At 39.8% G+C, this 25234-nt stretch overlaps 1 protein-coding gene across 3 annotated transcripts in view; it reads right to left on the bottom strand.

The window, feature by feature from the left end:
- rassf7a (Ras association domain family member 7a) overlaps positions 1 to 22237 on the bottom strand; it is a 50690-nt gene extending 28453 nt beyond the window's left edge. The window contains exons 1-2 of one of the 3 annotated variants that reach the window (XM_084734177.1): positions 22142 to 22237; positions 14304 to 14436 (exon numbers count right to left, since the gene is read on the bottom strand). The gene's annotated coding sequence lies outside the window, so the exon portion shown is untranslated. Of the gene's footprint in view, positions 1 to 2861; positions 3260 to 14303; positions 14437 to 22141 lie in introns of those variants that run through there. The other 2 variants (XM_084734178.1, XM_084734176.1) reach the window with 2 other exon arrangements.
- Positions 22238 to 25234: the final 2997 nt, after the last annotated feature.

The following is a 25234-nucleotide window of genomic DNA, read 5'->3' as shown; positions in this document are numbered from 1 at the left end:
AAAATAATCACAACCCAAAACATGCAAACATATTATTTCACCGTCATGCTGTCATAGCGTTTCCAATTACCCCTGGCCCTGAGTGCATCTGCAGGAGTTGGGAAACACTCCTGATAAGGACAGCAAGAAATTAAGTCACTTCACAGCATGAAGAATGACTTTGAAAATTCCCATCAAGAATCCCAAGAGATATCTTGGTGTGCATGGCGAGCTGAGTGACAGACAGACAGCCACGCTGAAAGACACAGACAGACTATTCTAGAAGAAGAAGGGAGTCAATCTGTGTATTCGAGCAGTGAAAGAGCAGTAAAAATAACATTGCGGTGAACAAGGCACGACGACTCTCAGAGGACACTCCGCTCTCTCCATGCTGAACAGGCTCATTCATGTGATAGAAAATAAGAAATATTGAGGCAGTGAGGGAGACACAAAGAGAAGGAGGGAGAAAAGAAGTGCTAACTAAACAAGGCTGTGCACAAAGTTGAAAGTTTTATAATGTGTTCAGACTGCTGGCAACCACATCATCATCCTGCTTTAGGTATAATATCTTCATTGCTTCAAAGAGATTAGACATTTAGCAGTACCTTATATTATCAATTCTCTGTTCTGTCCATCAAGTAACTGAAGCAAATGTGATCAACTTTCTACATTTTAATGCTTCCAGGTAATAAATATATACATATATTTAACTGGTTCTCAAGGAGCTTGTGGTATGTATGTGGGATGTGGTACGTATGAGTCAGTGTCAACACCTGACACCTGACACAGTTAAATGAGCAAAAGTCAACAGGGACAAATATGTTTGAACATGGGCTAACAAACACAGGTACACATGACTGACAAAGAAAAACAACAATAAAAGGGAATAACTAGAATTAAAAGACCCGAATACATTAATGGGAGTAGAGAAGTTTTTGCAAATCAGCCAATAGAGTACCAATCTGATACCAGTACCAAAAAAAAAATCCAGTCAGGAAAGAGTCTGCTGCATTTTCCCCGCAACCCCAAAACAGTTCAGTCCAATGCAGTTCACAATCACAAAAGACCAATGCAAAAAGTCTGCACTTGTTTTTACTGTGAACCCCCAAAAACCTAGACTCACAAGTCTAAACACTTTGCTCAGGAGAGGCTGGGACAGTCTTTGTTGCTCAAACTGGGTGGAAAGAATTTGAGAGTTTAAATGAAAACCTGCAAAACCAATCCAAAGTCTTAAGGGTGGCCCTTCATATTAGGGAGAATGGGGAGAGAGCATCATGTCCAGTAAGGCAAGGCCTTGAAAAAAAAAATGTTAGGGACAAAGGTTTGTTTGTGACCATTCTCAGCACTGTTCAGGTAATTATTTTGCATTTAGAAATCCTCAGATGATCAGTAGGTGGCAAGATCTCTGAGTGTCCGGTATTGTGAGACTATACAAAAACAAACCAAATCAGGAAAGAAAGATTCAAATAATACTGTCTGTATTCCCAGTTCAATAACACAGATTATGTACAATATACACCGTGTGCTCACGGTATCATTGATCAGTCAGCCAGTCAGTAACTTAGTCAGTCAGGTTTGCAGCATCTATCTTAGTCTGCCAAGAAAAATAACTCCTGGAGAAACTCACCTGAAAAATTCACTGGATTATTCCTCCTCTTAACACAGGTTTTGCCTTAACACAAACTGGCTACAATATGTGGACTTTGCACCATAATCCAATGCCGAGGTGAAGCTGGCATTTCTCTAACCATATACCTCAACTGACCATATAAAATTTGGCATAGCAGGGTCCTGTTTCAGGGCTAATAGATGAGGTGGTATCGGATAGGTGCATAGACCTCCGATACTTGCCGATACCCAATCCCTCATTTAAGGCAGTATCAGAGGCATTTTCAGTAACTGGTATCAAAACAACACGAAATGAGAACCAAGTTAAAGATATGCTTGAGTCAGATTTGTCCATTTGGTTCTCTCCCCCTACAACCATTTATTAGACTGACATTATCTCTCTGGAACCAAGTTCACTGTGTGAAACACACCAACAGAGATAAAGCATGAGGTATAGGCTAACTGTGTAACTCCCACAGACTGTCAGGAAAAAAAATAATCACCTCCCAGAGGAGATGGTTGGGTTTGGGAGGGGGGGGGGATTCCAATCAATGGCCATGATTGGATAACAAATACAGCCTGCTAATGAGCTCCAAGTTTCACTATCTGACACATACCACGCTGAGAAATGTTAAATAAGACACTAGCCATGCATAATGATGAGTCAATGTTTAAATAGGCTTAGTGCGGTTTGTTGGCATTTGAGATGTGTAGCACGTTAACAGTTAAATGCAGCGGGACACATGCAGCGAGTTAGCTGAACTCTGCCCATGCCCTCCATAAATTAATCTTTAATCTGACAGTGGTAAACGGAGCAGCAGCCTGTGTGACGACAGACCTGTGTAAAAGATAGCCTGCACTTGTCTCATAGTTTCAACATGGAAAACACAAAACATGCACATAAAGACCAGCTCTCTTCTCCAAACACTTAAAAAAGTGAAAAAAAAAAACAGGAGTGAAGTTTCACCCAAACAGGTTTGAGTCCTTTTGTTGAATACTTGGGTGGCGGGTCTAGTGTCAACAGGTACATGTGAAGACACGGCTCAGCTCCCCAAAGACATAATACAAGATTCTCTTTGTGTCACTGTCACTCACAATAAATAGACACACACAAGCTCACACTTACTAATAATAACAGCTCTTTTTACATACATGTTTGAACATACAGCAGAGCCACAAACGGATCGGCTGACTTCACAGAAACTTCCTGACATTGACATTCAAACAGGCAAGGACACATTCAAACAATCTCTGAGAAAAGCCCTGACACTCACCGTGTGAGAGGATCTTATCCTTCTCTTCTTCAGTGCCTTTATTTCCTCCGTCTGTTTGTATTCTCTCCGTCTCTTTCACTCACTCAGTGAAATCCTTTACTTCTGACGGAGGAGCAGAGCCGGTTGTGCTGCTGATGCGTGTGTGAGGCAACGACTATGCACGCGCACGTGTGTCTGTTCGTGTGTGCGAGTCCAGCGGAGGTCAGAGGCAGCGAGACGTGGTCGTGGAGAGACTAAAAGGATGCCGTGACTTCTCCGCTCTATCTAGCTGCCTTCTCCTCGCTTGCTGCCTCAGGAATGCACTTCTTCTCCTGGGTGTCCTCACCACAGCTCTCTGTCTCTCTGTCGACACCCCTCCTCCTCCTCCTCCTAGTTCTCTCCCTGTGTCTCTCACCCACACAGAAACACACCCTCCCAGTCACTCCTCTCTCTCTTTTGCTCTCTTTCTCCCCACCCTTTCTTGCTGTGCTGACAGATCAGGTACCTCCCTCTTTTCAGGTAGTTGAAAGCGTGTGTTCGGCTCTGTCGTTCTCCCTCTGTATCAATTCTCCCAAGTTATTCTCTTTGTGTTCTACATTCCCAAATGACACAGAGGGCTGCCTGGAAGAACACCGAGATAAGAGCAGAATACACCCGAAACTCTGCATGCACATGTATTTACATACGAGTCTCTGTTTGTACGATCTACAACCTGAGGCATTAGGCATCCACCCTCTGGCCTCCAGTCACAAGAACAGCTGATTACACAAATGAGTCTGTCAGGTGATTTTCTCTTCCTTTTCCTGGAATGAGGTCATAGTCCAGCAGACCAGGTGCAATTGGAGAGACTGTGTGTGTGTGTGTGTGTGTGTCTGTGTTTGAGCTGGACAACGCCCTGTGGGAAAATGAGCAAACTAAATCTGACCACTCTGTTCCAGAGAGCAACACATGTACAAAACAAAACTTGGCAATTGAAACTACTCAACAATGCCACAATCCTGAAGTGTGTTTCTATCTCCTCAGCCCCCCCCCCCCCCCCCCTTCACACACACAAACACAGAGCTAAGACATGCGTGACCAATGGGCCAGGCAGAATGTGTGGGAGCCCCTCAGCATGAGCTGGCTCCTTTTTCCACCTCTCTTCTCTCTATCACCATATCTCCCTCAGTCTTACATCTGAACCATTTTTTCTTTCCTTACCATCCCCCAAACCTGACACTAAAGACTGGTCACTGACCTGATCTGACCTGATACCAAGCAGACCTCCTAAATGTGAAAAAGTCAGACTGCGCCATCCCTCATGATATCCTAACAGAATAACTCAAGAGTAGAAACCTGTATGTATTTAAATAGATTAGCCTGCAGACTATTTGCATATGATGATGAATAATAAAACCATATGAATAAGCATACAGTAAAATAATGTCTGCTGTTATCAGCTTTTACTGAAAGTGCACATTGCAGACTGTTGGAGTTAAAAATGAACATGCTTATGGATAACACAAAGAAGGATAAGGCCCTTAGGAGGCACGGGCATGTTTAATAAAGTTATTACAACATTTAAACCTTTAATCAAAGCCCATCCAATTCTGGGTTTTTAAAGGTGATACCAAAGTCAGTATTTGAGAGTGTCAAAATAACTGTGGATTTTTCTTTTTAGGCTACATTAATACATAACATAAACAAATGCTTTGATAAAAAAAATGGCCTAGATCTGTTTCTAAAGAACACAGTGACCAAGTTATGTTTTGAGCAAGATGTTTTACACCAAAACAACAAACTTGTTAGTGCACTCTGGTGGATAAACTATGACATCACTTCTTAGCTACTTAAAAAGTATCTTTGGCATTATTGTTTTCCACTTTCTTGTTAAATGTTAGCCAATATAGATGCCAATACCAATATCCCTGATACGCTCATATCAGCTATGATTCTGCAGCGATTAATCAATTATTTATTGATAATTGAATTATTTACAAACTATTTAGACAGTCAATCAGTTTGAACGACAAAAAATTGAATGCTGATTCTAGCTTCTTAAACATGAATACTTTCTGTTCTCTTTAGTCCTTTGTGAGAGCAAACTGCATAATTATGGGTTGTGGGGAAAACAATACACTTGACAAATCGAGAAAATAATCAACAGAATAATTGCTAATGAAAATAATCAGCTGATACATGTTGGTTCTTACTTTAAACCAAATCTTATGCCTCTCTCTGTTCAATTTTGTATTTTTTTCTGCAATCACTGTGACTAAATTTCTCTAAATCCTGCACTACTTTATGTACTTGCCAATGACATTAGATAGGCTAATAAAGGATAAAACAAATCAAAGTCACAAAATGTTTAGAATTCTGCAGCACAAATGTCCAGGAAGGGAATGCAAAAAGTTTTATAAACAGTTGGCCAAAATCAAAAGACAGCATCCACTTTCAATTTGAGTAACACAAAATATTATAAAACTATATTTTAGTTCCTACTGCACAAAAACATCACTACAATATTTATGGAGCTCAAACCCCATGATTCAGCAGCAGCAGGCCATCGACAATACCTACTTCATCCTTGTGTTTACTTAGCCTTTATCTGACGTCAGATTGTTATCTGAACAGACTAATGAGTACATGCAGTCACAGCGCCTAATAACCAGTGTGCACATTGTATAAAGCAGATGTTCCAAAAATAGTCCGTCTTGGATTAATTGCATTAATTTGATGAATTAAATCATGCAAACAAAAGACCACAGTGAAGAATGCTGTAGCTTTTAGCCGGGCTGAGTCACAGGGGCCCGCAGAGAGTTAGTTCACATCCAGGCCTACATGAACTATTCCACTGGTCTGTCTATAAAGCAAAGCTTTTGGCACATCTAAGAGCTGTGTTGTCTGACAAATCACTTAAACCACGCTCTAGCAAAAAAGTGGGGGGACTGTCTCCTGAGGCATTGCTTAGGTACTAACGGCCACAGTGAGAAAAGGCTGAGGTGCCAAGGAAGAGTGACATTTTAAAAGCAGCAGAGAGGTAAGTACATTTTATAAATCTTGACAGGCTATTACCCTTCAGCAGGTCATGTACTTGTCCATCGTCAGACCTACACCAAGTTCATTTAAGGGCTTTTTTTTTTTTTGCAAAACATGACTAAGCAAAGGTTAACAGGCGGTGAGTCCTCCTTATTGGTTTGAGAGGCTGAAGACAGAAAGACAACAGGACTGAAATCAGAGTGGTGGGTGATGGCATTGTGATGTGATGGGGAGGATTATCAGTGCAAAGTCTCCAAGACCTCTCTGACACCTTCCAGGCATTCCTCAGGGCACCTCCCACTGCTGCGCCTCCCTCATCCCACCCTCCCTTGTCAAACCCCACATATCATCCCTCTTTCTCTGTGCGACTCAAGCATTCTTGCAACCCCCTTTCCCTCCCCCTCATCCTACCCTGCCTTTGCATTCAGCAAAGACGCTAAAGAAAATAAAGGCGAGGCCTAAAAACCTGTGCTTCCAGAAGAAATCCTTCCACATTTTGTACCATTTATCGTACATCGTATCTGAAAATGCACTCAAATCCACACTCTACATAGCTATTTCACTGCTGTCTATCCCACTTACTACTAAGTTCATACCTCAACAAGTTAAGTAGGTACAAATTTGTCCAAAGAGTGGTGAGCGAGCCATAACTCAGCTCAGGGGAGACAGGAAGATGGCTCTTAGGCTGAGAAATAGACTGGTTGGGTCTGGCAGCAGTTCAATAGGTTCTGTGGAGGGGAGAAGAGTGAGGGGAATACATGCTGATAGTGTCTTTGTTGGCTATTATTCACCAAGAATGAATAGCATTAAGTTGCTGCTACAGCTCAACCCTTTCCCGTATTCCCTGTTGCAACCCCCCACCCCTTCTTCTCTCTCTGTTTGTTCAGCCTTTCACTAAAAACAGCCTTCAACAGGTGGACAACAGATCGGTTAAGTCTAAAGCCTGGACTAAAGCCTACAGAAACGTGGCTTTAAATAATAAAATGCATATATGATCTCTCTTGAGCATCCACAAAACTGTGTGAAAACAAATGCTAACATCTATCAGAAAATCTGCTGCTTAGACAATTTCTCAAGACTGAGTGGGCGTGGCCGATCGAGTTTGATTCAATGATGCAAGAAAAAAATTACATTTTTTTTCTCAAAGAAGACTTATGGCTGTGAAAACAGCATAGATGAGATCTTCAGTTCCCCATTCGAAAGGGCTATCTGATGGCAAAGCAAAGCTGTGAAATGTTCTAAATACTGCGTACACTTAAACTGATACCGATCTCTGCAAGGTAAAATTACTGTTTGTGTCGAAGGAGTCTGGAGTGATGTAATGGCTTTATCTCACTGTCGTGGAGCTCAGACTTGGACAGCAGAGAGAGCAAAAATGTGAACAGAAAAGTTTTGTTGCATCTACTTAACAAATGATATGGATTTTTTTTTTATCTTTTTTTCACGGTTCGTATAATTAATTGTGTAATTTCTGCAACAAGTGTCAGAGCATAAGCAACCCCAATTCAAAATCAACATGGGAAACTGATCAAAAACTTAAACGACAATATTTCAAATTTTGATTAAAACTCGTATCTAATACTTTTTAGATGCTTACTATGATGTACATGATTAGAAGACTAAATTACATGATCAGAGGACTATTATAGATTTAAGTTTCCAGAGGCAGACTATGTTAGCTCTATTTTCAGAAGCAAAAACAAGTTACACAATCTTGAACTTTTGTTGACATCGGTTTTCATACTCATGGCGAGCAACACAAGGTAGTAATGCTGTGTTGGTGCCACACATGCCTAAGTATAGCATTGCTGTCTCATTATGGTCAAGCCAATGTTGTTGCTGAAGTAGTGTAACTACGTCCCGTGTATCATTATGACAGGCGCAATGGCTTTCACCAGCAAAGGTAATTGCACTGTTGAGATGTAAATATAGCACATCCCACACCAAGAACAGACAAAGACTTTTGTTTTCTTCCCAGAAACCTGGCTCAGACGATGATTCATGTTTTGGAAGTAAATGCATGTCACTATATTATATCTTTACAAATACAATGGCTGTATTGAAAATACATTCCTAAGGTGAACCTGAGGACAAAAAGAACAAAGTAAAAGAGACAGGAAGAGAGGGTAATTTGGATCAACATACAGTATACACTGATGGTAAACAAACTTTGCATTCCCCCAAACACAGGACAGAAAAGAAGACCAAAAAAAACATACAACCTTATTTTTGTCCTCTCTGAACACTCTTCAGATCGCGCTAATGAAGCACATAAGAGAATCTCTGTTGGCTTTTAGCAGCTTCCAAGTTGTCAGAACTTTGGCTGCACTCCGGCACCCTTTCTCCATCGTCTCTTTTTCTCCCTTGTTATTCAGAACCGGTCCAGACTGGCTCAGGACTCCGGCTCAGTTGCCACCATTCAAAAAACACTGCTACCTCTCACGTGGCTCCTTTGTGCATTTTTGAGGAGCTACGTGACAAAACTATTTTTAGAAGTGAAATAAATTTGGACCTCGATCATAAGCCGCAGCATTGTCCATCAATGCTTTCAAGTGATCCTGTTGGACGTAGCTAACTAGTCACATCTCCTCCCTTCACTGCCTCCCGCTAAGCCAGTTTGTTTTCATCCTACTTTTAGATGTATAGTTGTTCTCTGTCTCTTGAGATAAAGCTGTACCATTAGTGTCACACTGTGCAGCTCGGTACTGTTCCTGTCAGTAAATAAAATGGGCTAAAGCTAAACTGATTGTTTCTGGGGAGAAAGCTGTGACTGTCGTAGGACCCTTAACTTTTTCACTCACGTACAAAGCTGGATGGGATGTTGGTGCTGGGCCTGCTAGCCACTATCACCTTTCCATTTCTCCTCCATGTAAGAAGTGCAAGTGAGCCAGGGAACAAAAGAGAGTCAAAGTCAGCACGACGCTATGCCAGTGACCCCTTCGTACAAGCCTCAGATTGTGGCTGAGCTGAGGATTTCTCAGGACAGAAGGGGAACCTGACCACCAGTCTACAACACTGGTTAATGCACATCATATGCACTGAGAGAGATCAAGAAACCAAAAGCCCCTTTTACACAGCCTGTTCAAAGCAGCAGTGTTGCACCAGCATTATTTATGCATTGTTTGGTTCAGTGTAAAAAAGGCATAATGATGAGCCTTCATCGTGTGTGGCAGTATAGATTTTTTCCCAGCAGCCACATTAATATGAAATACTGGGGTAAACAGGCATTACCAATGAAAACATTTGTAACTGTAAATATAAATGCCTCATTCTAGTGTAACAAAAGCACAATAGTTCTTATTTTCAGGTGAGTATACACTGATAAAAACATACTTATGGATATTATATTGATTTTCTGACATATTCTGCTAATAAATCACCATAAATCTTAGACACTGGACCTTATGATGAGATTCACAAAGAAAGGGAAGAGAAGCATAAGATGTGTGTTCCAGATGAAAGAATTTAAACATGATTCTCATCAGTGAAATGACATCAATGAAAACATACTTAGGAGTCTATTTTATACACACACACACACACACACACACACGCGCGCACACACACACACACACACACACACACACACACACACACACACACATATATATACACACACACATATATATCTCCAAAACAATGCAAGTGAATGGTGACCAGTTTTCAAATGTAAAAAGCAACAGAAAAAAAAGACTTGGTTTAATCCAAGTCTCCTAAACAGGTTTAAAAAATGATCATCATTCACTTCCATTGTTTGGGACATGCTGCAACTCTGTTTTCCTGCAAAACTACAGCAGTGTTTTGTTTTTAAAAAACTAAACCCGACCTTCAATTGACATGAGGGTGAGTAGATAATGACAGAATTTTCATTTTTGGGTGAACTATCTCTTTAACGGTAAGTAGTGGGACACTGGAAGTCAATCAGAGGTCAGTCTATATAATGACGTCCTACTAAATAGTGTATATAAAATGTCTTAGTATCTCAAAATAATGAGAAATATTCTCAGAATAGTTATTGGATCATAATGAGAAAGTTTCTCATTATTTTGAGATACTAACTCAATATTTTGAGAAAGGTTACAGTGTCATAATAATTTACAGGATCAAACCATCTATCCATATTCGCACGCTCTCTTTCTTGTGCTCGTCCTGAGCGTTCTGTCTCTGCTGTGAGTCTGCATCACACTTAAATCGACCAGTTTTCAAGCACTTCTTGGACCTACTGATTTAATGATGACCTCAGTAACACTGAAAGTCAGTAGAGGGGGATGCTGTATGAACAGGAAATGCGAGTTAGTGACAGGGGAGCTATCAGGTGGGAGCAGGTCAGGGGTCAGAGGTGAACAAAAGCTTTGTAAGCCCCACACAGACTGAAAGAGAGGCCCCTGGACGCACTCACTGACGCCAAGTCTGTCTGTCTGTCTACACTTTTATCAAAGCACCTCTGCCAGTGTTTTCTTACATCTGTTGGTCAAGTCTAAATGTCGCTCCATTTGTCCTCCATGTAGAACAAGACGTCACCCTCACTTTTCTGTCCATTTATTTAAAACATTGCTTACAACAGTGGTCTATTCCGCTGAGCATTTGGAGGAGGGGGGGGGGGGGGGGGGGGGGGGGCTATCCAAACACCTGCAGCTCACACAGCACAAACAGCATTTAAAAGCTTTCACTGCACCAGGCCTGTCATCTCTTTCCTTCTGTGGCTTTACTGGATCAAAGGAAGGCTCTAGTTGTGTTATAGTAAGAAAGTCTTTTGTAGCTACCATCATGCACTGTAAGCACACACACACACACAATCAGAGAAATATATGCACGCATGCGCACACACATCAAGACATGATGACACCAGTGTATAATAGAGTTGGATCTCTCTAATCACACCATCCTAACAACAGACGCTTCAGTTCGAAGCAGAGGATATATGCAAAACGGATTCAGCAGAACTTCAAGTACAGACACTTCAAGACCTGTTGAATTTTAAAGAGGCCGGTGAAACTGCCATCACCATCTTTATCCGAGTGGTAGAAGGTCTGAGTGTGTGCTGGAGTGGGCATGTGCATGGGACCGAATTAATGACATATGTGGGTGTGTGTCGGTGGATATGCCAGATTACTAATCAGTGCTTAGACAAAGGCCATATGTGTGCAAGCCTGTGCATCTCTCCCACACGTCTCCCACATATTCCCCTCCATGTCTGCGCAAAAACCCTATCAGCAGGAATGTTAGGATTGTCGGGTCAGCAGTGGTGACATCATGGCAGGCTGTCAGACGCAACAACAAGGCCTCAGCGCCAGTTTCCTCCTGGTTGCATCAGCTACTAGCAATACCAGGCTGTGGATCAATGACACCCACTCCAGCCCTGCTCGCTTCTTCAAACATTCAATAGAGACAAGCAGCTGATAAGTCTAAAACACCATATTCATGAAACAAATGTTTGATTTCCACACCATCTGACCATGCAGCCTCAATTCAAATCTATTTGCCTGCAGGTAACAAGAGACTTGAAGTGGTAAATTGTCCAATTTGTGGCCTCAAACATAAGCTGGCTCAATCATTTTAACAAGCCCCGATGAATAACCTTACCCAAAACACAGGCTTCAATGAGACGCTAGACTGCTCACCTGCTTGAGGTGGTCTAAGGTCAAAAGAAAGACATAAATGGCTTGATTGTTTACAAAGAGACGAGAGTATAGCCTGAGGGTCGGCTAACTTGGTGAAGAAAAGTATACATAAGGACTACTTCAGTGCATGCTGCTTTTCTCTTATTTACATTGTTGAAAGACTGCAGCTTACAGATACTTGGATCACACCACACAAGCAGTATGGAGACATTTTGTGTTTTTGTGTGTGTGTTCTTTTTTTACATTTTAAAACTGGTCACCATTCATTTCAATTGTACTGGATTTGGCTGCAACGCTGTTTTCCGCTGAAGCTCCGGGAGTGTTTTATGAACTGCAGATCTTCACCCATCCTCACATCAACACAGGACTGAGTAGATATTGAGTGAAATTTCATTTTTGGGTGAACTACTGACCCCAAGATACATCTTTCCAGGACATCATTCACTTATTTATTTGGTATTCGGTGGTCCTCAGTCACTAATAAATTGTCCGTTGCTGCATCCTGGCTTCATTCTTTCATTCATTGCTTATCACTCCATTCACTGCATTTCTTCATAGTTGCATTTCTTCATTCATTTGTATGGTTTAGTAGTTACTTGTTGTGTGCAGTTAAAAAAACAAACAATTTATAGAGAACCTGATTATCTGGTTTGGGTATATGAAGTATCATGGACGTTTTGTCCCTTTTTAAGGGTGGTGCCCAGAGGTGAATTCAAAGCAAATAAATTCTGTTATAGGGTTGAGCAATATGGGAAAAAAAAAATCCCAACTGGCCACCATCAACCCATCAACCAGTGATTACCCATATATTCACCCCCATCTCTTCCTGTACTCTAGAGTCTCAGCAGGGAAATGTGCGTGAACAGCAAGTTTGCTACATTACATATGCTGCATTCAATCAACAAAATAAACTCACAAGTGTCAAAGGAAACATTCTTACACCTATTTTCCTTACTAAACAGAAAAATACAACCATTCACCTTCTGAATCCAAGTCTCTCCTTTTTACCGAAATAAGACGCCTTGTTAACTCTTTGTAAAACACACACACACACACTTTCGACTGCTCCAACAATCATCAACTCTGGTTTGGTCAAAATAAATCCTTAATTCATTGAGTTAGATGTGAAAACATTCGGGCTTTACGTGTTGTTTACCTCTCAATTGTCCCCAAGCTCACTGGGTGCTAATGTCCCGCTGAGTGAGGGTCTGTCTCTAAGCAGCTGCTCTCACTCTGCAGACCATAAAATTAATAAAATACACTCAAAAATTACCCCCCATAAAGGACTCAGCTTGAGCTGCAATGATCAACTGATTATGAATTGATTATTAAATTAGTCACCCACTATTTTGATAATCAATTAATTGGCTTCAGTATTTTTTTTTAAAGAAAAACAAGTCAAAATCTCAGATCAAAGTTTCTTAAATGTGAACATTTTTTAGTTACTTTACCCCTTTATAACACTAAATATCTTTGAGTTATGGGCAAAAAAGACAGAAAAAGATATTTGTTATCTTGGGCTTCAGGAAACACTGACTGATGTGTTTCACCATTTTATGATATTTTATATACAAAATAACTCATTGATTATATAATAACAATAACAAAAATAAGTAGCCAATATATTTGTCCAATGACCCAAACTTATTCAGTTATTTAGTATGAAAAACTGATTCATTGATAGACAAAATTTAGTGTGATCACTCTACATCATCTTTTGTACTGATTAATGTGATTACAATGCATATTCTTGGTGCACCATCATGGCTAATGATGTGGCCTAAGTGAGGCTAATTATCATTCCATATTTTCGTCTCCTTTAAGGCATTCTCGCTACAAAATTCTGTGGTTATATAAGCAGCAAAAATCAGCAAACCTAACCAGCCAAACATGTATGACGACATTATTAAAATCAGTGCCTGTTGCCTCTGGCAAACTGTGTGGTCTATGTGAGGGGTAAGGTGTCAGCAAACAGATGCTAGTGTGTGTGTGGGTGTGTGTGTGTCTGTGTGTGTGTGACAGAGAGAGTGTCTGTGTGTGTGTGCAGAGGATCCTTCAGGTCATCAGATAAAGTGCACCTGAGGGAGGGGCAGCAAGCCTGTTTTCAGCGTTACCATGGTTACCAAATAGAGACACGACCACCTGGTTGGTGGAGCCCAAGAAGGGAGGCAGAGAGGGCACCTCTTCAGGATGGTTACCATGCCAGAAAATCCTCCCAAAGTGGCCCAAGTCCCAAACACAACCCATATTGTGTCTGTGCCACGATGAGCTGAGCGGAGCAGAGAGCGCGCACAGCTGTTGAATCTTTCATGGAACATAAAAAGGAACTAAGCCTACTGTACAGCTCTCATTACAGCAGAGAAATAACTATGGCCCATTTTAACTGTGTCATCTACACATGGTTTTAGTCCTAGTCCATCCTGTTTAACATTTAAAAAGCCATGTATGCCGAGCCAACTGTGGGGAGTACCATATCATAACAAATGCATAAAATTTGTCCAAGATACACACACACACACAAAGTTAGTACTGGTACTGGAAAAATATTTCTGAATGATTTAATATCAGTTAGCATCACTTAATCCAACATTTTCCTGTTACTGTATTGACTGATACAGCTGATAAAAAAAGACTTACTTTTCAAACGGTCAGTAATTGTTTGACCAATGACTAATCTGTCCTGGCTTTCCTGTTTACTTAATGATTTCTGCAGCATTGAAAACAAGTTTAGCAATGTGTTCAACTAGAAAAGAAACAAAAAAGTGGAAATTCAGTGGAAAAAAACACTTAAATCTCAACAAACAAGGCCATTTGTTTCACTCACCTCCCGCAGTCTAATGGTCTCTGTGACTGCCTGCCTGATGAAAAAGGAGAAGAGGGAGAGGAGGAGGAAGAGCTCCACAGCCCTGTCACTGTCTGTGTGTGTTGTGCTCACAGGCTACCTGATCTGCCACAGCCTGTGGGAGAGACAGAGCGACAGACAGAGATCGGCTCAGAGCAATGCAGAGGGGAGGGGAGGGGGGCAGCTGCAGAGAAAAGTGAAGTGGTGCCGCCATTCCCCGTCACCCGGGAAACCAACGCTCTTTCAAAGAAAAAACGGCCAATGGCAAACACCGGCAATTGTGTTCAGACAAAAAGTCACATGACTGCCAAAACACCACTCCCTACGCACAGAGTGAAGAGAAGAAAAGAAAGAAGTTAGGGGGGTGGAGGGCAATAAAGATACAGGGAAAGGAAGAAGAAAAACAGAGAAAAAGAAGTGAAGTGGATAGCGACAGGGAATTTGAGTTGAGTTACGGAGGCAGGGAACAGGTTAGAAGGCCTGACTCCATCTCGTAATTGCATGAAGGAACAAACTATTTCCCTCTCATCTTCCTCACAGTCCCATCTTTGCAGAGTTCTCTACTAAACAGGTTGGCTGTAGCCTATTTCTGCTTGCTAAGAGGAACAATGCTGAGCAGCACAGTGTGACACTAATGGTACAGCCCTATCTCCAGCTGGCACACTAAAACATTACCTCTCTACTTCCATATGAGGCTATTCATGTCCAACTTCCTTCCTACGCTGTCTTCAACCCATATAGCGTTGACCATCAACACATAAACAAAATCACTTTTAAAAGGTGCCTTTCTTTAATCACTGACGTAGATTTATTAGGTGAAATCGATAAAAAAAACACCAGTTCACCTTTAAGTTTTGTGAGTGTACATAGGTTGTCATCTACTTGCATGCTAAAGTTTGTATTATTATAGACCCATTTTCTCTGGTAAACATGATTTTTTTGTGGGTGGGGCTTAGTTAAGCAAAACAATTTGCTAAACAGAATTAGCGAACACTAGCCAGCAAGTTTTGTTGATTCACTTCTTAACAATGGCTGAAAAAAATATGAGCTTCTCTGAATATATACAGTCACTCACTCTCCAGGACAGCAAGTGTTACTTGAAAAAGTTAACATTTTTCAGTGGGGCTAGACTGGTCGACCCGTACACACTCACTCAGTGGGCCATAGGTTTGGCGACTATAAAAATATATCAGCTATCGGAGTCCATCGCAATTTTTGTCAGACACCCACTGAGCTGGAGGGCGAGTGACACCAAGACAGTCTGTACAGCTAGACTATTTTCACATCTAACACAATAAATTAAGAATTTATTTCAACTAAACCAGAGTTGGTGATTGTTATAAGAGTGGAAAGACTGACCAAGATGGTTTTGGGGGGTTTTATTTTGTTTCTGTCTGTCAAGTTTAAATAAAATCTGTTTTACGGATTTAACAAAGCAATTACGGCTCGTCTTAGAGAGAAACTTGAATTCAGAAGATGATTTGTTGCATTTTCTTGTTTAATAATGACAACCAGAGTGAGAATATTTACTTTCTTTACATTTTGTGAGTTCATTTTGTTTATTTTGTTGCCACTTGTGATCATCTCCCAGCTTTTGTCTTATTGTGTTTAACCGAAGTTGTCTTCATTTTTTTGACTGGCAGTCTACCACATGAAAAGATGGCATTTTCACTTATGTAACTTATGTTATGTAACCTACCACTCTGAGGTGATCCAGGTTTGGCTCCAGTTTTTCCTTTGTTTTGCCTCCGGCTAACACTGTGAAGTAATTATGATGTTGGCACTAAAGGAGTCTATAGTTTGCATACTAGATAATGCTAAAATTAATACTTATTACTTCACCAGCATGTGACGTTTCACCTCAAGTTTCATATATTACCTCACTGCATATTGTGGTATAGTAATAAATGTCCATGGGAGCATTACCTAGTGCACAGACTCCCTTTTTTTTCCCCTTTTTGACATATATTTCTTTCCAGCACCGAGTATTTATCACGTTCAGATGTGCATGTTTCTGTAAACTTTTTGTATTATTATATCATCATGTACTGTTATGTTATGTTTGTTTTTGCATGTAGGTTGTTGTTTCATTAGCTCGATTATAGTTAATTTGCAGCAGGGGTTAGGAATTTGGAGATCATTTGGTTTAATGCTGTATAAATGAAGCGTACTAACAGGAAACACGACAGAAATATGAATTCACACTATTTACATTTAACAGTTCCCACAAATTCTGCATTTTATTCAAGTGTTTTGACAAAATGTGATGTTGGGAGCTTGATGATTAGCTCAGGCAATGTTGGATCATGTCGTCTAACAAGTTTTACAGCGTTGGTTGTCAACCTGTCGACAAAGGAGCAATTATAAAGGGGATGTTCCTGTTAACGGATCTAAAGCAGACGGTTTCCATTACAATACTTTGATCAGTAATCTTTAAATTCTACAGTCAAAAAAAACATGATCCTAAACAGGTGAGGCAAATAAATAAATGATATTTGAGGATTTTAATAGCTGGCAAATGCTGGAGAGATTTGCTAGTATGCTAGAAGCATACATTTCTGTCTAAATGAAAAAAGCCTGTTAGTGGATTTTCGACCTCATGGCATCTCATCCAGTTTGCAATTGTAAATGCAATAGACCAAGGTGGGACTGAAGTTGGCAAAAACGTGGGGCCAAACAGAACAAACAGATGTATTGGTGGTGACATTTGCAAATGTAGTGTTGTCTCAGTTTTATCGGGTGTATAAAAGAGATGTGAAAATGACCTTTGTATTGTCCTTGGAATCCTTTAAGTGGTACTGTATATCATTCAGAGAGGGTCGCTGGGGTGGGAGACCGTTCCATTATTATTTTTATGGTCTGACTCAATGAATCACCACATTTACTTTTTTTTTTTTTTACTTTTTTTCGGGCAGGCTTTTTTTTTCTGTTGTTGATTAACATGTCTACTTGTTAATTTGGTTCCTTACTCATACCGTATCTATTATTATCATCATCATCATATGCTGACATTCAGTTTGTGGAAACTCTTGGTTCTGCAGTTGTAAAGACCAATGCAGACTAGTAGGCTGAGTCATACGAGATCAATGAGGGCATACCAGAGCACACCTGCTATATTCAGTCATGTTAAAAAAAAATACAAACTGGTTGAACGGAACATGAAAGAAAGGAAAACATTTTAACCAACTGTGCCAATCACAGTGGTACATGATGAAAATGGCTAATGGGAAGTACAGTGCTGAGAAGAAGCTTTACATTCTGTACAACATACAACATCGTCAATCCTCAAATCCTTAGACCCTCAGTTCGGTCTACATGTTGTCTGCATCACTGCAGATGGCACACCCATACATCTGTTAATTAAACAGTCTATCACACCACCACTCACAACAGGAACTCTTTGATTTCAGGCAGCCCCTTGCATATAAACCCAAAGGGAACAATTAGCATCTTGCCAAAAGAGTACTATTCTTTAGATTTGGAGGTGCTGCTGACCCTTATCTCAAATGTTTTGCACCAACAAACAACCCCCTTTGCACAACAGAGGTTAGAACCTGATGAAACCAGTAGAGTTGCATCATCTGCAAAAAGCAGCGGTGCAGAAGTCCCTTTTCAGGTTGATTACTTTGATTAGCAGACAGCTGAAGAGAGACCTGAAAATGCCATCCCTAAAATCATCCTACGACCCTCGGATGAGTCCTGCACAATTTAAGAATCATTAGTTTTGCATGTTACTTTTTATCTCAAAGCAAATGACCAACACCCTCCATCCAAACTTTATTGAGTTTTATACCTTGAGTCCTGAAGAAGAAGAAAGCTAAAGCGTTTTAGACACCTTCACTTATTTTCCCCAAGTCTGAAACCTACTATTATTTCAGTTTACAACAGTGTTGTTGTTAACACTTATGTTTCTTAGTCTACTGCACTGAACATCAAAACTTCAAAATCAAAATCCCTAAAAATGTGCAGTGAATCGTGTTTTTACAATACACTCTGGCATCTGCCCACGGTAGTAAACTAAATTACAGAGCGGCTCTCCAGCATACATTCCCAACAGAACAGTGAGACAATGCAGTCTGAGAATGTAAGGCAGTCAGTTTATTACTCAGGCTGAAATCACACATCTATCACTTTCTCAGCAATGTGCTGTACACTTGAGCACAATCATCCGCCTTGTAATATATCGTCTCAGCACCAGTAAATTACCCTACTTCAGCTGTGGCAGGCAGGTCTCATTCTCAGAACAGCATTTACCAAGTGAAAAGGGGCCCAATTACCTCTCTAGAGCACCAGTGAGACAGAACAGCTGATGAGCCCGGGCGACAAGGTGACAAAGCCGACAGTATCCGACGCATGGACAGCAATGACAAGTCTAAGCCTCCACCATTGATTTTTTTTTAAAAAAGGTAATGGAGAGGACTACCTGAGGATTAACAATCATGTATCAGCTTGTCAATAGATAATAGGCACATCCTGGCTCCAGGGCTTACAGCAGATTCTTGGGATATTCTGGCGGATGGAACATGCAACTTCGAGATTAGACCTAATCATGAAATGACACAAAAGCAGTCAGCCTCATAGGTTTGAGAACAATAGCTCACAGTATGCTAACTGCTCAGCTGTGTTCACGGCACTTGCCTATCCACTCTTGTTAAGACTATAATATCAAACTGAAAAGACAAAATCAAAACACAGCCTGTGGAGCTATATTTACACTTAGAGGATACTAAGTCAAATGTGTGATTCAATACTTGGTAACATATTACAGGCCAACAACTGGTCGTCTAGATTTAGATTTCCTCGCCTACTGCTCATGAGGGATTCAAAAGGCAGATCTGGCAGCTATTTTAATGGCACAATCTAAAGCCCCTTTAACATGGGACAAAATATCCACTAACACCCACTAAGATCCGGCTCTTGTCTTCAATGGGAAAGGGTTCAATCGGCATTCACTCCTGGGTCCAATGACTGCAGTGGTCGCGGATATTGTTCCAGCTCCAATCGTCTGTGATGGAAACGTGACACCCGGATGGACAAGCTAATTTTCATCCCTTTTCAACAGAGATGACACTGTCAGGGGCTTCTGCAACTCTTTTTTACCTTTTCCAAACTCATGCACTGCTTGGCTTCACTCGGTGCGTCAGCCCAGCACAGCAGAGTTTGCACCCACTTTAGGGTGCATATTTAACCGATGCACACTCATCTTTAGTAAAACATCTTATTTTATCATTAATATTATTATTTTGTTATCTAAAAGCCTTAATTATGAAGCAGCAAAATCTAGAAATGCTGTGTTTTCATTGGCAGTAACTTAACACAACTCCAACCCAGCTGAAGGAGAACATGACATAGTAAAATAAAGTAGATGCCTAAAAGCACAAACAGTAGCACAGGAGAGAAACTAAACTTCAAACTGCAAAGATTCACTTAGAAGTTACAGAAGTACAGAGAGCTGAGCACACAGAGACTTATAAAAACGTCTTTCTCTCCGCTCTCCTGTTCAGATATGATTTGAGTCTCTACTTTCCAGCCCACATCAGAAAAAACAAAAAGGCAAACTTGTTTACTGCCGATGGAAAAAGGGTCAATCGCCTATTTTTAGCAGATTTACATGCATTTAATAAACCTGCATACACTTGCTAATTTTGGTGTAAAATGATGTGAGTATCCCTCTCACGGTAGTTTAATCTATAGTGGATCTATACTATTCCAACGTTACTTTATTTTCCTGAATACATCAGCATAAGAGATGTTGTAACAATACTGCATCTGTGAGATGAAGATTGGGTATGTGTGCACATGTGTGTGTAATTCTCAGCTGGTAGACAAGCCTTTATATTCTCCAGTGTTGAGCAGCTGGACAGATGAGTCATCATGGAGTGATTTCATAGTGTGGAGGGGACAAAGGGGTCAAGCAACTAAATGCTTTACTGTCAAATTTTTCTCTAACTATACACTTTATTACAGCATTATGAATAAGTCCATTCCTAGGTTCAGAAATATTTGGCTGCTTAAATTATTTTCCCTTGGCATCATCAGGCTCATTTCCACTAAGATTTTTCCATTAATGATCAATTTAGAAGTATTAAAGGTGCTCTAGCTAAGGCTCATTCTCAAACAGTCACTCATGCAAACATTATCTGATAAAATCTGTCAAGGATTATTCCACAAAATAACCAGACAGTGAAAACCACATACTAATGGAAAAACATAGCTTCCAAGGACACAGATAAATTATGTATGAAATGCTTATTGCTGAGACATGAAAAGGCCACAACAACCATGTAAAAAGCTATTCACGTGTGGTTAATAGGTAAAGTGGAAAAGATAAAGAAAAGGGAACAACACAACATGATAAAACAAATAGGAAGTAAGAGAAGCGGTGCAAACAACAGAGAAGAAGTGGAGGAAGCATAGAAACTGACAGACAATAGACCCACAGGGACAATTTAAAAAAAAAGGAAGAGACAAATCCATTTGTTGTCAGTTTAAAACTGAACAGAACAACCAAACATAGCTGTATGGTAAACAAATGACAAACATAAAGGCTTGTTGTAGCATTCAAAGCATGTGTGGTAAATATTACTGCACCCCAAAGGATACTGCTGTCGGGAAGCTATGAGTGTTTTTAGGTAGAGCAGTAAGTCTTCAGCTTAGTCAGGTTTTGTTTGGGTAAACAAATAGATATGAGTATGACACAGCAATCAATAATTGATTTATTGCTTAATCAATTTGTCCACATACAGAAAAAATAATCAGTAATTATCAATTAGGCTACAGCTGCATAATTAATCTAAATATTATTGAAACTGCAATACAACCAAGTGCAATATCCAAATGGCAAAAGTTTAATTCTTTTGATAAAGCATTTTAAGGTTGACATCTACAAATATAGAAAAGACAGGGTGTAGACCCCCAAAAATGTCCTTTCACCATGATATTGTGGAACAATATTTACGCATAGTTATTCCGGTTTTACAAGCAATGATGCCAAAGACACCCTCTGATTCAAGCTTTTCAAAATGTATTCCACATAAGCCACTGAAATGTTCCTCCCTATATCAATCCATCTACTCATCTAGTATCAAAGGTTTTCTCCAGAACTAATAAAAAAGGGCAGGGCACCAAGTAAGCACTAACACTGCCAACAAGCTGAGTTCAGCTGAACAAATTATGGTTTATTAGTTATTATTAATAATAATGTGGTCAACCTAAGAAAGATTAAACCCCTCTAGGAGCAGATGACAGTCCTTTATTAAAAAAAAGTTTAAATGCTGATTGCTAATTCAATGCAAAGTGCTCATATCTTTGCACAATTTGACCAACAGATTGTGATGATGCATAGCATTTGTGATGTTGTGTGGTCGTTGTTGACATCTCGATTAAGTAGCATTGTCAATTACATCATCAGCTTGACATCAGCGTTTTAAAAAACTAACCTTATCTATTAAAGATGCAGTTACTGACATCTTAACAGGGTTACCATGTTAAGTTACGTTAACTTAGTTTTGTACAGATTTTGGCGTTAAAGTGATTAAGTTAAATTAGTCAACCGCTATTTGACAACATAACTTATTCATCGACATTATACCGAAATCAATTAAACTTACTAACAGCAAGTTCGTCGACTAACTTCAGTTGAACTTGTTGAAGTCACACACGGTCATTGAGAAAAGTTTATCGCTGACCGTCATGAGTCTGCAGGTGCAGCGCTCTGAGCTCACTAACCACCACTTGTTGCATCTTTTATCAATGTTCAAAAACATTTTGACTTCACGTTGTTCTGTCGGAAAATTAACCACGAGGAGAAAATAACTTACATAGGATTTAGCAGTCGAGCTTAGTATGACGGGAAACCGAGTACTTCATCTCCAGAACCCTGTTGTCCGAAGTCCTCTCACTGTTTTCAAGTCCAGGAAGTAGAAGTAATACGGTTTCCGGTGAGAAATTTCAAATTAAGAGCAATTATACAACATTACAGTAGGGGTTCCCAAACCTTTCCCTGGCAAAGTCCCCCAAATAGCAATAACAATAATAATAATAATAATAATAATAGTTGCATTTTAAATAATACATGCTTTTTCAGCATTTCTCTTCATCTATTCTCTAAATTTAGTGTTAAAATAAATGGAGTGACAGGGGAAGAATAGATGTATTTCTTAATGTCTTTGAATAACTTAAATTTGTAAGCGCTCAGTGTGATTACACAAAATGGCATACAGAAAAAGGCTAAACCACATGTGATTGCTACTGCCAGTGTCAGAGGAACACCCAGGGATTACATTTCCAGAAGCAGGTATTAGTTGAACATTTTGGGAATTAGGACCTTACCAATTATTACAAAAAGCTGGTTGACCTGTGCCAACACATTGTTTGAGAAAGACTCAGACCCACAGCATGTTGGAGTAGACACAGTCTGACAAAATGTGGCACCGATGCGGAAAATCTCTTCAAAATATGCAACATGTTACAGCACGTGTTTCAGGTATAATGAGGTGGAAGTGTTAAAAGCAAAAGGTTGTAAATTATTATATCACATAAAATGGAATGCCAAAAAACCTTCAATAAACCTTTTTTGTTGTTGAATCAAAATATGTTGGCCAAAATGCTTAAAATAAAGTGTTAAAAAGCAAAATGATTCCAAAAATATTCTGTAGCATTAAAAGTTTCAATAATGTATCACTGTAGCCAGATAGGAAAACATAAAATGAATGCTGCCTCTAATGTTTGACTTTTTCTGTGCCAAACATTCCCCAAACTAGTGAATCATGTTTATGGAACGATGAGGCTTTTTCAACAAACACAAAACTAAATTAAATGTTATATTCATTCCATAAATTACAATCACTGCTCTAAAACAAGACTTTTGAAGAACAATGAAAAGGAATCACAAAGCAGAAAACTACAACAGCTGTTTGAGGCTTTGTTCTGTCAGAATAGATAATGAAATACTTCATTACATCCTCATCTTTTTTTCTTTTTTTTTCTCCTAAAAGTATGCCAAGACACTGTGATATAAAATTGATGGATGCAATAATAGTTAGCCAGAAGACAGATTTCTCTCCTCGTTCCACAGCGCTTCCTTTTGAACAACAGGTCGTCCCCAGTGCCCCTTCCTGCTCATGGTTACAGAACACTGACCTTGAAACAGAATGAGCGGAAAATTAAGTCTTAGCTATGGTTATCAGTTCCACATCATAAAACAATGAGTCAGATCAAGGTGTTATTGCTGATATAGCCTTTTCATACAGTTTGAATTTGCCTTAAAAAAAATCATAAAAGCACAATCGTTCATTCCATGTCATGGTCATTTTAATTAAACAGAATATGTAAGGTAGACTGGGGATGATTGCAACAGGGTAGTCTCATTTCTCTAATCAGAAACATGCCCGAGTGATGATACTCATACCACACATGTAATAGTGAAATTGAATGTATTTTTTTAACATGTTGCAACTTTCCCCCCACTGCAGAGGGGTCGGTCACAAAATCTGACTTCTTCCATTCAAACAAATATTGTGAACAATATGTCATATGCGATCATCTTTAAATAGCAATGGTAATCAGCAGATAGATGGAAGTTTAATATACAAAGATCTGGCCGGTCTAGTCCAAATAGTCTCTGAGGAATGGAGGGAAACGTAAAAAGGGCTGCAATTGTCCTTACTCTCCCCTACTTGGAACTGCTGAGGAGTTCAACCATGACAGCGGAGCTCTGACAGGTAATGCATATTACCACAAATACAATTTAATGTGTAATTATCTATGTGATTAACTTAATGCTGTTTGTATACCATTATGAACAGCCAGTCTGTCAAGTGAAAATGAGTTATGCAGCCTAAATATCTTGCACTTAGTGGAATGTTCCTTCCGGCAGAATCCTGTCGTCTCACGTGTACAGTACATACAGCTTCTCCTGGGCCTGTCTGAACTCATACTGTAGGTACGTCTAGTTACAGTGCCGGATAGTGGAAAGTGACCTGTCTCATGTCAAAATAAGAAGGAAGTTTCCTATGTGAATTCAACAAAAACCTGCATTCCCATTCAGTCACAAAGTAATGTTGGTGTGTGTGGGTTTTTTTTTTTTTTTATCACAGTGGTTCCCTGTAATTTGTTCATACCAATCTTGTTAGCTGTAGTTGGAACATGAAGCTACAGCAGTGTTGCATGCAGATAGATTATTATACAAACCTCCGGTCTCTGATAGCTTTCATCGAGTATTTTGTGGAATGTAACCACAACCCACTGACACGATCATAAATTTAACTGAATCATATCTACCTTATCTGAGTTTTGTTTTAGTAGTACTCACAGCATGTGTGGACACTTTTTTCCCCCTTTTGTTTACCCCTGTGTGTGTGTGTGTGTGTGTGTGTGTGTGTGTGTGTGTGTGTGTATGTGTGACAGAGAGGGACTTATTTTGCTGTTGTTATCCATTATATTTGCCTTAACAACATTACCCCCCTCTGTTTTTTTATAATCATCTCTGGGGAAAAGGTTTCACAAAGCAAATTTATGACGTGGTGGCTCTGCAGTGCTATAATTGTCTTTTAATTTGATTTTTTGTTAAAAAAGACCATCTCCATGGACCCTGGCTTTTCTAGCCACAGTCGTGGTTATTAAATAAAAGAGACAGAAGCATGCTTTTAAGAAGAAACCCTTTCATTTTTGACAATAGTGTTACGAGAAACGATTACTTCATTCCACTAAGATTATTATTATGTACAGAAACTGTTTCACTACATAACAGACATGTTAGAGGAAATTATTTTTCTATACATTCTGATTTTCACTGCATGAAAGTTCACACAGGCCAGATTAGGTCCCCGGTCCTGACCAGCAGTGAGAATGATCCCTTTCAGTGAAATTACATGACCATTCAGAAAGAAAGGAGGTGGACACTTTCCCACCAT

The sequence above is a fragment of the Lutjanus erythropterus genome, chromosome 13 (assembly GCF_056507025.1).
Source record: "Lutjanus erythropterus isolate fLutEry1 chromosome 13, fLutEry1.hap2, whole genome shotgun sequence".
Lineage (NCBI taxonomy): Eukaryota > Metazoa > Chordata > Actinopteri > Lutjaniformes > Lutjanidae > Lutjanus > Lutjanus erythropterus.
Note: the sequence above shows the minus strand (reverse complement) of the source record. Positions and strands in the feature narration are given on the sequence as shown.